The sequence below is a fragment of the Sylvia atricapilla genome, chromosome 2, assembly GCF_009819655.1.
Source record: "Sylvia atricapilla isolate bSylAtr1 chromosome 2, bSylAtr1.pri, whole genome shotgun sequence".
In the NCBI taxonomy this organism is placed as follows: domain Eukaryota; kingdom Metazoa; phylum Chordata; class Aves; order Passeriformes; family Sylviidae; genus Sylvia; species Sylvia atricapilla.
In genome coordinates, this window is record NC_089141.1 from 75,274,452 (window position 1) to 75,287,388 (window position 12,937).

Below are 12,937 nucleotides of genomic sequence, written 5' to 3' on the forward strand. Positions count from 1 at the left end.
TCTGCTCCATTAATGGTGTCTCTGCTGTGCTGCCTGGCTGACATGTTCCATGATGTGCCAGTGGTCTGATTCAGATGTGGCTCCATTTGTCTGGTACAAGGCTGCCTCACTGAAGGCTCCTTTTTCCAGAGTATTGATGTTGCATTTCTCCTCCTAGCAGTAAAGCTGTTCCTTACCACCATGAGGCCCCCTAACCCTAACCTGTGCACTGTACAGCATTCCCCACAGGTAACAGAACATGGACCCTCTGTTGCCAAAGGCACTTTCAGGATGATGCAGGATTTCTCTCTGTGAGTTCCCAACCCTGAAGGAGGCCAGTTGTCATCAGACCTGCCATGCACTACAAACAAGTGACTAGACTGCTGACAATCACAGGCATGTGTGGAAACTGGTGACATTGCTGGAGGGAAGAGCAAGCCAACTGTACAGACTCTGAGGGTTTTGGCATGGAAATAAATCTTAGACAGCATAAGATCTCTAAAAATAGAGATGAACCAAGCCATAGCATGAAGCTGCTCCTGCTGCAAATGCTGCATTGTGTGAAAGAGGCAATGCTGACAGCCCTCAGAGCCTGATTATTTGACTCCAGATGGTTGGTAGTCCCAGAGGCTGTGCACATTTCTTAAAATCAGCTAACCCTCAAGACAATAACAGCCAAGCATTTCCTTGACTAAAACATCAAGATGTGCTCTTAGTCAAAGCAAGCACACCTTGACTGTCGTGTCTGCAAAGCTACTTCCTGCTATGACACAAATTAGACTGTGTTTTAACTGAGAAATTGAATCACTACCTGCCATGAGACTCTTCTAACCCTTGATGTAGCAGGAAAATAAATATCTCTACACTGCACCCTCACACTTTTCTAGATCTAACCATTGAAAAAGTTCTTGAAACATAAAATTCACAAGCACATGCTTTTGTCAGACAACTCACTTGCTCTGCAGCAGGTAAGTCACTTCTGAGACATGTGGGAACACTATTCAATATAACAAAGGCAGAGCTGCTGCTGGCCTGAACAATGCTACCCTACTGTGTAAGATACTGTTGCATCAGCATGCTGGTTTCTTCCCTAACATTGAGGACAAGCAGAGGTCCATTTCACTTCATAATCTGTTTTGGGGAAGGAGTGTTTCCTTCTGAGAAAGGACTTTGGGGTACCCACCAGTTGCTATATTCTGTAATTCATAGACAACCAACTCATCATGTTAACAGTTTTCCCATTAAAATCAAAATTTGCCATACACGGTCCAGCTTAAAATCTTTTTAACCTGGCATCCTCTCTGGAATTGAAAGTGCATCCAGACATTTCATGGGAAATCAGAGGGTTGGAAGGAACTCTCAAGCTTTTATTTTTAATGATCCTAATGCCTCCAGTTTAATATCTCAGATGTTTTGTCATCTTCCATTCATAGATACTCCAGATGGGAATGTGGCAGATGCTTAATATTAAAGGATGACGTGTAAGACACATAGGATATGTGTCTTACTACATTAGGAGCAAAGCATGCAGGCAAAAAGGCAGAGATGAGGACCTGAGTATTGACAGACAGAACCCTAATGCAAGTTTTCACCTGCCACTTCCATAATTTAATATTTCCAGGGGTATCTAATTACTATATTTTTATTCTAGATCTTTGTATTTTCCAAAACAGAATTATATCCTCCCAAGGAAATACATTTCTTTATGACTGTGGTGCCAAAGGAGACCAAATATAGCAAGAGTTGTGAAGATAGTTGTCTTTCTGTCCCTCTTTCTTAACAACCTACTTTCCAAGCTAGGTATGGCTTGCCTAGGAAGACCTCTACAATTATAACACATCCAGGACCGGGAACTTGAGCTACAGCATCCAAATAACAAGCACATAAAACATAGAGATAAAACATCACAGATCCACATTTTCCACAGGTTTTCTCTTTATATTGCACTATATGCCTAAGGGAAAAATCTGAGGCAGAGGTTTTTGCTGGTCCAGCATGTCATTGATTTCCTTTGAGAATTTTTAAGAACAACAAATGTGTCTGTCCTGATATTTTTGAACCATTTGTTTCAGTAAATTAAAAAAAAAAAAAAAAAAAAAAAAAAAAAAAAAAAAAAAAAAAGTGATCTGAGAAAAACAGAAAACAAGGAAAAAAACCTGCAGGAGATTTTTCTACAGATTTATCATGCTTTCCTGCAGATCTGTTTTTGTTCCATTTTCTTACAGTAATCTTAAAAAAATCTAACACATGTTCACCAATTTTTTTCCCAAACATTTTATCAGACCATTGTCATGGCTGGACTTGAGAACAACAGAAATGCTGTGAGGAAACAAAAAAATCAATTGGACTTAATTTACCAAAACTATCAGAATTTAAATACCCTGTCCCCTGTCCCCTATCTAAAAAGATCTTCCTTGAAAGATCTTAATTTATCTATACTGAGATTCTGTCAATATCAAGCAAATATTGCTCCGTTAAGGCTAATCAGAGGTGTGGTGATTTCTAAACCTTCTGTTTAGATGGCTGTTACTGTTTGCCAGTATTTATTACCTGCAATACAGCTCACTTGAAAGCGATAAACCATCCATCAATAGGACATGCCCCTTCAGCAGTTGTTTTATCAACTGCTTCAAGTATTCTTTTTCATTAGCTGTTTCATCAAACATCTGTCTGTCTTTCATCTTTTTACGAAAAAAACCCGCCAGAGCAAACCACCATTGACACATCACCCCTTGCAATGATGATATCATGGGGTTTTTTTTGTTTGCATTACACTTTTCAATCTCCCCCAGAGAAAGAAGGCAAGCAAAGGAGAGTCTGTTTTACTGAACCATACAAAAAAACCCAGCCCAGCATACATTTTCAGACATCCAGCCCTTCAACACATTGGTTAAAAAGGGGTAAAGTCCTTTTGCTATTTACACTTATTTACCTATTAAAATATGTAAACGTTAGAACCCCAAAATGAGAGAATACTACTAAAAGGATATTCCTGTTGCTGTATAAACTGAGCTTGATTTTTTTTCTGCTACACCAGTGAGAAGTAATTAACTGCAAATCAACATCTTGGCACCTCGACATTTTAGGATAATTAAGGTGTAAGGCACAACAAAGAGGTATTTGAAATACTTTTGTTAAAAATATACAGAAAAGGCTTTCAGGTAGAGCTGGAGGGAGAGAACCTGTTATAAAGGACAGAAACAACCATTAGAATCACAGAATCAGTAAAGGTTTGAAAAGACCTCCAAGATCATCAAGACCAACTTTTTCCTGAATACCACCTGGTCAATTAAACCACAGCACTAAGTGCCATGTCCAGTTGTTTCTTGAACACTTCCAGGGACAGTAAAAGCACCATTTGCCTGGGAAGGCCATTTAGATGCTTGACCACCCTTTGAGTGAAGAAAATCTACCTGATGTCCAACCTAAACCTCTCCTGGCACAGGTTGAGGCCCTATCCTCTTGTCGTGTCCCTTGCTGCCCAGGAGAAGAGGCTGACCCTCACCAGATTACACTCTCCTTTCAGGCAGCTGTAGAAAGGGATCAGGTCCCCCTTGCACCTCCTTTTCTCCAGGCTAAACACCCTCAGCCCCCTCAGCCACTCCTCATAAGCCTTCCTCTCAGCTCCCATTTGCCCTTCTCTGGACACACTCCAGCTCCTTGATGTCCTTCTTGTAGGGAGGGGCCCAGAACCGGACACAGAGCTCAAGGTGTGCCCTCAGCAGTGCTGAGTACAGGGGGACAATCCCTGCCCTGGTCCTGCTGGCCACACTAGCTTTGATACAAGCCAGGCTGACATTTGCCTTCTTGAGCACACACAGGCTCGCGTTCAGCGGCTGTTGATCAGCACACCCAGGTCCTTTTCCACCGGGCAGTTTTCCAGACACTCTGTCCCAGCCTGTAGCACTGTATGGGGTTGTTGTGATGCAAGTACAGGACCCAGCACTTCACCTTATTGAACTTCATACTTCTGGCCTCAGCCCATCAGTTTAGTCTGTCCAGATCCCTCTGCAGTCTTCCTACTCTGCCGCAGACAGGCATTCCTGCCTGACTTGGTGTCATCTGCGAACTTACTGAGGATACGCTTCATCCCTTCATCTAGTTCATCAACAAAGATTTCAAGTATCTTTACTGGCCTGATAGTGAGCCCTGGGGAACTACACTGGTTACCCTCTGCCAGACGGATTCCACTCCAGTCACCACCACTCTCCGGGCCTGGCCATTGAGCCTGTTCTTAACCCAGCAAAGGGAACACCTGTCCAAGCTGTGGGCTGCCAGCTTTTCCAGGAGAATGCTGTGGAAGACAGTACCAAAGGCTTTACTGTAGTCCAGGTAGGAAATATCCAGAGCCTTGCCCTCATCCACTAGGTGGGTCACTTGGTCATAAAAGGAGACCAGGTTGGTCAAGCAAGACCTGCCTTTACTTAATCCATGCTGGGCCTGATGCCCTGGTTGTGCTGTGTATGCCATGTGATCACACTCCAGATGATCTGTTCCATAACCTTCCCAGGTACTGAGGTCAGGCTGATTGGCCTACAGTTCCTCAGGTCATCCTTCCAACCCTTTCTTTATCCAGGCATCACATTGGCCAACCTCCAGTCACCTGGGGCCGCCTCAGTTGACCAGGACTGATGGTAAATGGTTGAGAGTGCCTTGGTGAGCTCTTCCACCAGCTCCCTGAGTACCCTCGGATGGATCCTCTCATCCCCATGGAGCTGTGAGTGTCTCAGTGGCACAGCAGGTCACTGACTGCTCCCTCCTCCCTCTGTTCTGCTCCCTGTCCCTGACTACCAGCTCTAGGGCTGGTTATCCTGAGGAAAACCAGTCCTTCTGTTAAAGAGTGAGGCAAAGAAGCTGTTGAGTATCTCAGCCTTTTCCTCAGCCTTGGTTACAATGTTCCCCTTAGCATCCAATAAAGGATGGAGATTTTCCTTGGCCCAATTAGAATACATTTCTTCCCCAATGCCATACGTGATCTAACAATATATTGTTCAAATTTTGATACAGAATTATAGAATGTTAGGGGGTTGAAATGAACTTTATAGGTCATCTAGTCCCAGCCCCCTCTGCTATGGGCAGGTGTGCCTCCCACTAGACCAGGCTTTTCAATGCTTTATCCAGCTTGGCTTTGAATATTGCAAGTTGTGGCATTCAAAACCTTCCTGGGCAGCCTGCTCCAGCATCTCACCATCCTCACAGTAAAGAATTTCTTCCTAATATCTAACCTAAATTTTCCCTCTTTCAATTTGCAATCATTACTCCTTGCCCTATCACTCTAATTCCTGACAAAAGAGTCCCTCTTTGGGTTCCCTGTGTGCCCCATTCAGATACTGGAAGGCTGCCATGAGGTCTCCACACAACCTTCTCTTCTCCAGGCTGAACAGCCCCAACTCCCTCAGCCTGTCTTCCAGAGGGGAGGTGCTCCAGCCCTCTTATCCACTTTGTGGCCCTTCTCTGGATTTGCTCCACCAGCTCCATGTCCTTCCTATGCTGGTGGTACTGGAGCTGGATGCAGTGCTCCAGGGGGAGTCTCTCAAGAGCAGAGGGTGAGAATCACCTCCAACCCACTGGCCACTCTGCTTTTGATGCAGCCCAGGATTTACTTGGCTTTCTGGGCTGTGAGCTCACACTGCCAGTTTAGGGTGAGTTTTTCATCCACCACCAACCCCAAATTTTTCTCTGCAGGGCTGCTCTCAATCACTTCTCCATCTTATCTTTGGCATAGAAAAGAATCACAGCCACCAAACAAATAAATTCAGTGAGAGCACAGAGAATAGAGATACCTGAATTACAGATAGCTTATGTAAGATTTATTTGATGAAAGACAGCTGGAGAAATGTAATGTTAGAAAGCTGGAAGAAACAAAAAGAAAAACAAAATACTTCCTAGCCTTTTAAGACAAGTTAAGTATTCAGGGCAATTAAAACTAAATTAAACTAGATTAAACTGAAACTCTTTGGAGCTCAATATATCTTGCACACTGTTCTCAGTCTCCATCCCTATTTAAAAAAAATCAAATCTTCTTTTAATTAAACAACTTGACCTCCATTCTTCTTAGGGAACAACTTTCAGTTTCTACAGGATAATGAAAAACAAGTGAGTGGAACCAATGCCTCTTTGTGTCTAACAGACCCCAGGAGCTACAGTCAAAAATGCTATTTAATAGCTAGAAGATGTCACAATTATTTGAGACGAGAGAACTACATAACTTATTTATAAGAAGGTAATTAAGCATGATATAAACTCAGCTGATACCCAAACTACTGTTTAAATTCTATTGAACTCTACATCCTGGACCAAAACTTGCTATGTTTGTATCAAACACTTTTAGTTTGATTTCATGCAGAGCCATTAGGCATTTCCAAGAATGGAACTGAAGGACAATATTTTCATTTTCTCACACCAGGAAATTTTTACAAGCTTTTCTTTGAGACATGCCTGGTTGAAAGGTCTTGAAATTTGAACTGAGGAATATTTTGGTGACATAAAATGTCCCAGGAAAAAGTAACTTTAGATTAGCACATTCTCAAAATATTGCTCAACTTTCAAGAAAAAAAAAAATCACAGTTCATGCTGAACAGAGAACTGTTATTAACCTTTCCAAGAACATTTCAGCAAAATGTTGACTAAAGTGAGAATCCCATGGGCCACCATTGAGCTGGATTTTTATTCTGCAGGACCACATCTGAGCAGGTTTTGCTCAGGTCAACAGCTGGAACCAACCTCCAGTACCTGAGAAGTACAGAAAGAAAGGTCCAAACACTCACTCACTGGAAAGCCAGGCCAGAGAGAAGACCATACATTTGCAATGTTCTGTCTCAATCCTATATGATATATTTTTTTATTTCCTTTTTTCTTTTTTTTTTTTTTTTAATAATAGTGTTGAAAAAAAATTAAATTTTAACAAAGCTAAGCACTTAGAATTTGGAAAATACTTATGTTTCCCGTGCAAAGGGGTTTTTTTTGAAATCTTTTTCTATTACTGCAATTACTTACATGTGACCACATATGATCAGGGAAGTTCAAGGAAAAATTTCCAAAAACATACTGAAAGGATTTCTCCCCCCTTAATTTAGCCCATTTGTAAAGACATGTAATACTTCATATAACTCTCAACAGTGTAATTTGTGTTTGCAGAATCTACCATGGTAATTGCTGAGTATCACTTCTAGCTTTTGCTTTTAAATGCATCCTCCCAGACTCCAAATTCTAGGTTAGAGCCTTTCCTGTGATAAGCACATTCAGTTTCCATCAAAGGGAATGGAAATGCCACATGCACAACTTGTAATCTGCACTTGTGCTTGCTACTTTGCTCTGATCACAAGATGTGATGTTTGCATAGCAATGAGCATCTCCCCAAGCTGGGGAGCCACACTTCCATGGAGCAACCCTAAACTACATTGGTGGTTTTGCCACACTATCTTTTTACCAGACCAAACCTAATTTTCTACCTGTCTTGTCTCCGTATGTCCCTCCTTTTACTTACCAAAGATTATGACTGATTGAATTTAATGTCTTTTTTTCTTTCCATATGGATTATTTAACAGTTCCTTTACAATCAGTCACATTTTGATGTTTTTCTTAGTCTCTTACTAAAACTTGCCTGATTAAATTTGCAATTAACCTTCTTCTTTAATCTCAAGATCTGAAAGAGCTCTTTCAGAAGGTGTGTTAAAACAGGTTAACAGTAGGTAAGCTTTTATAAAGGTGTCACAAATGCAGGATATTATATGCAAAATTTTAGCAAGTGATTTACAAGTTAAACCATAGAATTAATGAAATTTGACATTCAACTCATCTTTCGGCACATCAATATTTGTAATTGGAAACACACTTTATTATCATTATTATGTGCTTCCAGACTATGCTCCCTTCCAATGGATTTGCCAATTATTAGCCAAACAATATACCAAATCAATTATTTTCTGTCTAATGCAGAAACAATTGCAAATCTGAGTCCTCCTGAAAGGGCTATTTTTCTACCAATATAAAAAAATGAATTGTTGAATTGTGACTATTTAGCCACCTCTTTTCTCCCATACATATGGAAGCTGGAAGGAGAAAGGAAGTTATGCAACACTAAGGTAGAATCAGTTCTGGAGGGAGCAGAAACCATGAATTCTGACAAGATGACCTAGATATAGCAGCATGGCATTTCCACAGTGGTTTCCATGATTTTACATTACTTCTGAATAATACCTGATGACATGTCAAACCAGTTGAGAGCAGAGAGGCTCTTACCATCTTAATACAGCAGACAGCTTTCAATTTTTTCAGTAGGAAAAAATTTTCAGCAAAAATTTTTTGTGGGAGCTCAGCAGGTATTCCACAGCATCTTGTTTACCACTTCAGAAAAAATATGACTTTACTATCATTCTGTGTGCTTATAAAACATGCTATACAATAAAAAATGTTATTGAGTTACTAACAGAAATTTCTGAAAATGCTTTAGAATCTGCCTATTTCCTTGCAGCTTGGCAAGATGCTTGGAGGAGAGGGACTTGCCAAAGAAATAAATACGTAACCAGACCTGCCAACATTCACTCATTCAAAACTACATTCTTTCATACTGAATTCATTTCAATGTTGTCAAGTTTTTCCCTTTAGGGATAAAGGACATTTACCATGAATATTATGAGACATTGACAAAAATGTCACTGCTATTTATTCCCTGAGGACACTGAATTTGTGAGTGAGGAAATGGTATTTCACCTAATAGCCCACACAGTGGCAATGCACTCATTCTGGAGTAATTCTGTTCATATCTTTCTGTTCAATGTACTCATTCTGGAGTAATGCTGTTCATATCTTGCTTTTAAAGGCAATACTCCCTTTCCATCTCAAGAAAAGCATCCTCCACAGACCTGCATCTGAAGCACTGTCAGGATCATTCATGTATTTTCCTGTTCTTTTCCAGGCTAACACAGGGAGGGTCAGAAAGCTTCTTTAATCTGCTCAAAGACTCTGTTCAGATTGCCTTGTCAGACGGATGCTTTTGACAAACTGCCTTAATAAAAGCAACGATATAACTCAAGCCATCTACAAATCTTCAATAATAATTGAATTCTATAACATTGAATTCTATTCTAAGAAAGAAATTCTATGAATGGTAGATTTTTGTTTGTTTGGGGGGTTTTTTTGTACCACCTAATCCCCTGTGTTTTTATATTAGTCTCTCAGAGAGCAGTTACATCTCTCCCTAGCACTTCTTGCTCTTATTGACTAAAACTAAATTAATTTTTCATAATTTATCCTTTTTTCTTCAATACAAACCCCACAGGTTTTGCACTTTTCTCATCCTCTGTGTTGTCAATACATCAAATCATGCAGTTCTACGAACACTCAGTTTATAACTGTCAGAAAGTTGCCTCCTAAATTAACAAAATCACAGTATTGTCTGGAACTCAAAGGCCTACATTCATGGTGCATGCAAACTACTGTTTTTAAGTGCATGTGCAGCTTTGTGAAGCTTGGCAGGTTGTAGAACTTGGCATTGCTCAGGCTGCTCAGTAAATTATCTGCCTTGTCTTCTGACACAGCAGGCACAGCCTCAGTGTAGTATTATCTGTAATCCACACAAAAGCCTTGTCTCCTACTTCTTCCACTCTGCCACTCTGGTAAAATGACCTGGGACAGAGCCCTGTTCGAGAAGTCACTTATCTCCACAGGTTATCCCAGCCCTGTACACTTCATTATTCTGCACTGTCTGGTGGTCTCTGGCAAGGTTAGAGTGAACTCTTTTATCAGGTATACTTGTTCAGAAAATACTCCTAAACATATATACAAGTCCCTCTGCATTCTGCCTTCTGGGAGTAGCAAAATTCCATGTCAGTTCCTCAGTTTGATGTCCTCCAAAGGATATAAGGATATCTGACTTCAGTGAGAACACCTGGCAGGAGAGAAGTATGGGATGCCTCTTTGCAGCTCTACAGGATGTTTAAAGCTTCTTCACAACAAAAGCTTTTCAAATCTGTAGTGTACTTCAAATAGAAGAACCCACGGTGTAACCTGCATTTGAAGCTTTCCTGCCTTGTCATTAAGCTTGTCAACCATTTCAGTGGCTTCAGAAAGTTCCCACCCAAGAATTCTGGAATTCTGGATTCATCAACCATTAGTGGTTGATGGCTATTCTCCAGACTCCCAGCACGCTCCTCAGTCTAGTAGACCCCTCAGCTTGTGGCTAGACACAGTTGTATCCCCTCCCAGCTCTGCCTTTCCAACACAGAAAACCAGTAAGAAGCCACAGGTCAGGGTTTCTTGGCGCTGAATTGAAAGAGCAGCATCTCTCTCAACACCCTTTATAGTTACAGGTATCCCACCCCCACGCTTTAGGCACGGGAACTGACCACTGTGCCCTTTCTGAGCTCTGAGCACAAGAAACAGATGAACAATTTGTGAAAACTATTGTCCACTAGTGATAGTCATTACTGACAGGATTGTAATTCTCTGCCTCATCCCACATTTTGGCCAGAGCAATTGTCAGACACTGCCTGCTCTTTGCACATAGCTTGCTCTGCCAAGAGAGCTTCAGACAGCCCCCGCTAGAGCATAGCTTCTCACTGACATCAACTTACTCTGTTCTCTTGACTTCTGCTGGAAATCTGCCCTCATGCACTTTCTAGCTCTTCTCTAGCCTCTGAGGCTATCATGGTTGCACTTTTTTGTGATATGTAGAGTATATGGAATCCACATGGACCACCAAGAGTCACTTTAAACTTACGGTAAATCTCCTCGCATGACAGAGCTGACCTGTTATTATGCTTCGCAAATATGTTTGAATTTATTTTGTTTTATCTTCTTTTCTGAATCTTTCTTTATCTCATTCTTTGCTTCTGAATGTTGAAACACATATATGTCAAACCCTTCACCTGTAAGTCAGCATCAGAAAGTATTTTACAAGAATCAGAGACACCTTTCCTCATTTCATCATTTCACATCTCCTATTACTCTTTAAGAAACATTATAGCATTTCTCAGGTATAATAGTTTTCTAGCTCTCCCTCTCTTTATATTCCATTTGTATGCAGAGTTGTGAAGTTTAATAAATATTAAAGCTTCTGCTTTTCGAAGACTTGAAATTTCAATTGCAGAGTCCATCCAAGTTTTAAAACATCAATAAAATTTCATTGGATAAACTACAGTTCAACACACATCTTGGGCCTTAACTGTTATGAAGAGGTCAAGGTAATTCTTCTGAGTTTGGCTATCGTACTTTCTCCTGTCTTTGGTTGTTGTTGTTTTAAACAGACTGCAGGGATTGGGCAATATCCAGCAATACCAACATTGCTGCTGGTTGCTTTGTGACTGTATCTATTTGAGCTCAAACCATCTTTAGTGCTGATACCTACTTCTTTGGCATAGTTTCTGGCTGCTTCCCACACTTCAAACTCGTCCTGAGTGAGAACGAGCACCTGATGTGGCAGACTCTGATCACATTGCATTAGTGACAACTTTGTTTGCTTGGGACTCTTTCCAGTATCTTAACTGCTTTTTACCTAGGTGAAGTTTTTAATCTGCTTTCCCCAAACTGTCAGGATTTGAAGTGGAACAGCATTAATCTGCTGAGTTTACCAGCAGGTTCTTCTGAACCCAGAATAGATGCTCCCTTCCATGCTTTGAATACGAGGGTGAAATATATTCAGATGCATTCCTAGAGCATTACCCTACTAAGTTTATTGATCGTTACACACACAGGGACAGAAACACACACACATACACAGGTAGAGAGACACTCTCGCTTGGCTTGCTCTAACAAACTGCATCAGATCGTTCCTGCCTTCCCTGCCTTCACCTTTCAAGTGAGCTCTAATGGAATCTGTTCATCACTGGTACTCCAAAGATAATTTGACAACTGTTTTTCAGGTCTTAGGCAAATTTCATACACCTTGCTCTTTCTCAAAGACAATTAGGCAGTTTTTATATAACAACCCACTCCCTGCATCTACAGATGCAAAAACCAGCAGGATTAAGAGAACAATATTCCATATCCTGTGGTCTACATTCTCTCCCCAACCCCCATCAGATATTGTATTCTTTAGCTAACAATCCTGCTACAGATTTATGGTGAAATCACCATTAAGACAAGTCAAGATGAAAGCAAATACATTTATTTGTTTATGCAGGGAAAGCAGACAGGATTGTTACTGAAGTTCACACAGACTTGTTTAAAGCTGATAAAAAGGCATGAAAAATCATGCCTATTTCAAGAAGACATCCAAAAGGCCCTCCAGAACCTGTAAGAAGCTATACACACCTAATCCACATAGCTGAGGTCTGAGGACATTTAAAGGAGTGCACTTTACACTAGAAAGCATGCTTGTTTTTAGACTTCATCTTCACTTATGGCCCTTCTGAGTTTTCAGTCAGCTTAAAATCATTCTCTAGCCCTGCCTGCAGTTCTTTCTTGATGTAGTCAAGATCCTTCCTCCCTCCCTTATCTATCTATCTATCTATCTATCTATCTATCTATCTATCTATCTATCTATCTATCTATCTTTTCTCCACCAGCTCACTGGCTGACTCCTCCTGCTTTTAGAGCACTGGCATTCCCTGGGCACAGCCAAGGCACAGTAGAAGAAGATACTTAGCCTGACCAGCCACTGCCCACAGCTGCACCCCAAACAGCTGGATGGGGCACCCCAAACAGCTGGATGGGGCACCCCAAACAGCTGGCTGGTGCATCCTGAGGTGCAGAGCCCTCCACAAATGAGCAGGATAATGCTCAAAGATTCTCACCATGCACGTTATGAACCTGTGACATCCCCCGTGATCAAAGAGAATACTAATTAAGTTTTATTCGATGTAATAAAACCTCGGTGGGATGGAGAGATGGGCAGAAAAGAATTTTCTAAAATTCAACAAGGGCAAATGCAAGGCCCTGCAGCTGGGGAAGAATAACCCACAGGCTGGGGCTGACCTGCTGGGAAACAGCCCTGCAAAGAAGGACCTGGTGATGTTGG